This window comes from Canis aureus, chromosome 17, assembly GCF_053574225.1.
Source record: "Canis aureus isolate CA01 chromosome 17, VMU_Caureus_v.1.0, whole genome shotgun sequence".
In the NCBI taxonomy this organism is placed as follows: domain Eukaryota; kingdom Metazoa; phylum Chordata; class Mammalia; order Carnivora; family Canidae; genus Canis; species Canis aureus.
The window spans coordinates 57,367,748-57,373,445 of NC_135627.1; the positions used below are offsets into that span (position 1 = coordinate 57,367,748).

General features: G+C 35.9%; 1 pseudogene; it reads right to left on the reverse strand.

Annotated features, from left to right (window-relative positions):
- Window positions 1–227: 227 nt before the first annotated feature.
- LOC144288158 (proteinase-activated receptor 2-like) lies at window positions 228–5,056 on the reverse strand (annotated as a pseudogene).
- Window positions 5,057–5,698: the final 642 nt, after the last annotated feature.

Here is a 5,698-nt window from a genome sequence, read left to right on the forward strand (position 1 = left end):
AGGTATTTGCATCTACCTTACAGTATGAACACTTCAACAAAGGAAAGCATTCTTTGCATGATCCCTGAAGTCCTGTGAAACAAGATAACAGACAAAGGGGTCACTGCAACTGTTGAGGGTGGAGAGGCAGAGGGCTACAATGTACTGGATATAGATGTGACTCTGGCTCCAATTCCTAATTAGGAAATAATGTACCACAAGTAGAAGGTCACAAGGAGTTAAGCAGATCAAATACATGGCAGGAAAATGACAATGAGTTTGGTGGCTCTCTGCCTCTTCTTTCCTAAGTGCCTTTCAAAGGCAGTCTTTGCCTTCTTCCTCAAGTGCACTACGGGGTTTGTGGTGACTCAATACCTCTGCACCCTGAGGCAAGTCATAAGGAGAATGGAATAGTTCATGTTGCCATAGAAAAAGCCAATGAGTACTTTGCAAAGAGCTTCCTCATAAACCCAATTGTTGCCATGTATGTTATAGGCAATCTTCAGAGGGAACCAGATCCCAGAAAGGAGGTCTGCTAAGGCTAGATTGGCCATGTAAACCACTGCAGGGTGCTGCCCCTTTGTTTGGGAAAGAAAGACCCACAGAGCAATGTCATTACTTAGCAAACCAATCACAAATACAATTGTGTAGAAAATTGAAAGAAAGAAGTAGTCAGTTTTCCAGTGAGGACAGAGGCAGAAAACTCATCCACAGAAAAGTCTGGTTTCACTATAACTCCTTTCCCAGTGATTTGAGATGAGCTGTCAATATTAGCAAGGACACTTCTTCCTTTAGAGTTTCTTTTGTTTCCTTGGATGATGTGATTGCAGGAGGCAGAGGCCCCTCTTTTTCTTTCTGTTGTCTTTTTTCTTCTCTGACTAGATTAATTCTACTTCCCTGCCTTTGCGTTTGTTAATTCTTTCTTCCAGTTGATCTAGTTGGTTATTGAACCCCTCTATTGAATTTTTCAGTGCAGTTATCATATTCTTCAGTTCCATGATTTCTTTTTGGTATCTTTTAATACTTTACATTTCTTTGTTGAAATTCTTGCTTTTATTATGCATTGTTCTCCTGACTTAACTGAGCATGTTTGTTCCTTTGAATAATTATTCGGGTAAATCACTTATCTCTGTTTCATTAAGATCTGTTTCTGTAATTTTATCTTATTCTTTTATTTGGAACACATTCCCATTTCTTCAATTTCCTTGACTCTCTGCATTGGTTTCTATGTCTTAGATAAAACAGCCACCTCTAGCAGTCTTGATAAATGGTCTTGTATTGGTGATGAAACTTGTCTTTCAGCCAGTCTAAGTTTTTTGTTATCTCTTACACCTTTGTGCTGATTTAATTACCTTCTTGTTTTTACTGGCCCCCCAGTATTTGAAGTATACCAAGACCTATCAGTGTCCAAAAGAGAGACTGTCATTTATCACCTTGATGTAGGGTGATTAGTAGCCAAACTCTCTGGCAGTATCTTTAAAGTATGCAGATAGGCCTCTTTCAGGGCAAGACTGGAGATGGTCATTTTTATCGGTTTCCTCTGTACCTAGCTCTTAGCGGTTGTGTGGTTAAGAACTGTTCTTTATTTTCTTTGGTTCTGTAGGACTCACAAATGCAAGCTTTAATCACCACAAGATTCAGTCGATCAAAGGGCACATCTCCTAGGTGGCAGCCAGCAAATGCCAGGGCACCAGACAAATTCATGAGCTTCTTCCAAGAGGACACCTAGTGAGTTAAATGGGTTAAAGGAAGAACGAAATGGCACCCACTCGTCTCTAGGAAGGATTGAAGTGAGCCCTTAGACATAAGCTAAATTAGAAGCCTAACCTTTGTCCAGAGCTTTTAAAGTATGCAAATAGCCCTCTTTTGAGGAAAGATTTTGAGATGGACATTTGTGTCTCCTCCCTGTGTACTGAGCCTTAGGAAATGTTGGTGGCTAGTAGCTACAGCCAGTACTTTCAAACTTGTTAAGAGCTCCTCCTTTGTTTGCTGTGGTCTTATGGGCCTCATGAATGTGTGTCCCACTGGCTTTCAAAGCTAGGTTTTTTGGGTGCTCATCATTCAGGTTTGAAAGTCTTAAAAGTTGGGGTGCTAGATGTTGGGTCCAAACCCTTCAGTCCTCAGAGAAAAGCCAGGAACTGTGAGTTCCTACCTGATTATAGGTCACTGCGGCATGAGTGGATTTGAGGCAAGACTGTCTCTCAGACTGACCTACCCATTTTGACAAGGATATTTTCTCATTCACTTGATGTATAGTAGTTACTTAGCTAGTTTCTGGATTAATTTCAGAGGCAATTGCCCTATGCATAGCTGTAGATTTAGTGTGTCCATGGGAGGAAGTACATTCAGGAAACTCTTATGTCACCAGAGGACCAGAACCTGATATATCTCCTAATATTTGGCAAGCCAAAGACTTCTCTGTCTTCACTATAATAACAATAATTATATTAAAACTTAGTATTTTTAAATTATTTGTCCATTTAACATGTATTTATGTAACATAATTAGGCAAATGATTTTTACTGATTAATCAGTATTTGTTATTTGCATAATTATGACTATAATTGTTATAATAACTTTTAAAATTTATTGAATACTTTATGTGTAATTTTCTTATTTTTCCACTAATTAGTAATGTTTTGGCCAGCATTCAAACTTGGTTTTATTAGATTCCAAATGTTTTCTGTCCATTCATTGTCACTTGACTGTTGTGATTTTACCCTTATCTCATTCTCTTTAAAATGTCCTCTTAGTAGTTCAATTTCCATGAAATGAAAGTTTTCTGAATGTAAGCCTCACTTTTTTCCTTGTTTTATCATTCTTACTTTTCTGTCTCATGAGCTGGTAATTTTCATGTCTCCTTTCTTAGTGAGGTTTGAATTAAAAAGGAGTCTTTATCAGAGAAGTTGTTATTTAAACTCTATTTGAAAAATATGTGCTATATTTCTTAACTAGGGAGTTGGCCAATCAGCATTCTGTGAAATGACTTACCACACATTTGGTGATTGTGTCCTTTACTAATGTGAATTATGAATAAGAAGCCTGTTTATCTGAAAAGTAATATGTGAAGTATCTAGATCTTGAAACTCCTTATATTTCCCCAGAATAAAAATTAATATTTAAAGATGGTAGTTTATTACTAGATTATCATTAGCTTTGAAGTTGACACATCAATGGTCTATTGTCTCTCAGAGTGGAGAATTTCTATGTAGGATACAGCTTTTGTAAAGCTGATGTTTTTTGGAGAGTGATTTGTCAAAAATTATTCACAGAGGATCTTGAAACCCAGAGAAGAACTAATTGTTAGTGTTGCTATTAAATCCTGTTACTCTAGGGTGCTGGAAAGAAAAACCAACAGTTCTATAAATAATTCTGCTCCCGTTGTGCAATTGCCTATTAACACCACAAAATGCCTATGTACATTTACAAGCATCTTTAGAAACTCTGTCACAGAATTATATTTAAGGCGTAACAGCTGTTATGGGTTGAATTTTGTCTCTCTGAAAAAGATATGTTGAACTCCTAACTTCTAGTACCTCAGAATGTGATCATATTAGCATATATTGTCATTGTAAGTATAATTAGTTAGAATGAGGTCATACTTCAGTATGTGAACACCTAATCCAATTTGACCTATATCGTTATAGAAAATGCTGGGGTGCCTGTGTGGCTCAGTTGGTTAAGTGTCCAACTCTTTGTTTTGGCTCAGGTCATGATCTCAGTGTCATGAGATCAAGCTCCATGTTGGGCTCTGCACTGAGCATGGAGCCTATTTAAGATTTTCCTTCTCCCTTTCCCTCTGCCCCTCCCCCTTGACTTGTGTGCTCACACTCTTAAAAAGAAAAACCACATAAAAAAAAAAAAAAAAACCACATGAAGACACACACACAGGGACAATACCATATGATGAAAGCAGAGAATGAAGTTATACAGCTCCAAACCAAGGAATGCCGAATATTGCTGACAAAGCATCAGAGGCAAAGAGGCAAGAAAGATTCCTCTACAGATCTCAGGGGGAATATGGCCCTGTCTACACCTTGATTTTGAACATCTAGTCTCTAGAATTGTAAGGCACTACATTGCTACTGTTTTAAGCTGCTCACTTTGTGTTACGTGTTATAACAGCCCTAGGAAACTAATAACCAATTTTTATTTACTTTTTATTCAAGACAATATCATTATTGTGCTTTAATAAATGAAAACCTAGTCTTTTCATATTATAAAGTTCTTATTAGTGCCTACTACATATGGCATAAGCCCAACAAAATGTTATGATTTACATTCAGTAGTCACTTATCTTTGACAAAGTTTTCAATAATAAAGAAGACAATCATTAGGATATTTATATTATATTCCATATAAATATCCTCTGTGGTGGTTATTATTCCTTCTTCTAAAACCAAAATTTTACCTGGTGTCATGGTTTTCTTCCTGAAATACTTGATTTTTAAAAACATATCTTTTACTACAAGTCTCCTGGTGATAAATTCTTTCATATTTTGTATATAAGAAAAAGTCTTCATTTCATCTTCATTTTGAAAGATATTTTCACTAGATACAGATTTTGATTTTGTTTTCAGTACATTAAAAATGCTATTTTTTTCTGGCTTGCATTGTTTCCAACCATAAATATTTGATCATTCTTACCTTTTGTTCTCTGAATGTAATTTGTCTTTTTTCTTTGGTCACTTTTAAGACATTTTTCCCTTTATTGATGATTTTAATCAATTTGATGATGAGTCACAGTGTAGCTTTCTTGATGTTTTTCATGCTGAAAGTATGTTGAGTTTCTAAGATCTGTGGGTTTTAGTTATCACCGAATTAGAAAAATTTTGAGCGTTGTTTCTTCAAAATTACTTTTCTCAGTTTTTTCCTGCACTTACCCTTTGGTGATTATAATTACATGTATATTTGGCAGTTTTAAACTGCCCCAAAACTCAGTGCTACTCTATTTTTTTATGGAGTCATTTTTACCCTCTGCTTTTTGTATAATGTCTGTTGCTTGGTCTTCAAGTTCACAAATCTTTTCTTCTTCAATATCTAATATGCCATTAATTTTATCTGGTCCATTTTTCATCATTAGATATTCACTTTGGGTCTCTCTCTTTCTTAAAATTTATTTATTTGAGAGACAGAGAGGAGGAGGGGCAGAGGGAGAGAATCTTCCAGCAGACTCCCAGCTGAGCACTGACCCATGAGATCATGACCTGAGCTGAAACCAAGAATCAAATGCTTAACTGAATGTGCCACCCAGGTGCCCCTCTTTGGGTTTCTTTTATATCTTTTATGTTACTACTTAACATGTTTAATCTTTCCTCTAGTTTCTTGGACATATCCAGTTAAGTTATAATTGTGTTTTTCCTCCACTACAAATTCTGTCAGCTGTGTTATTTTTGGGTCTGTTCATATTATTTTTTTTGTCCTCATTACGGGTTGTATTTTCCTGCTTCTCTGCATAACTGGTCATTTTTAATTTGATGTCAGATAGTATAATTTTATCCTATTGGGTTCTGGATATTCTAGTATTCCTATAAATGTTCTGAGCTTTATTCTAGGATGTGATTAAGTTACTTGAAAAAGTTCAATTATTTAAGCTGTTTCTTTTAGATTTTGTTAAGTAATATCAGAGCATTGTTTCATCTGGGGTTAATTTTTCCTCACTGAGGCAACTGCCTTTTGAATACTATACTCAATGTCCTCTGAATAATGAAGCTTTCCA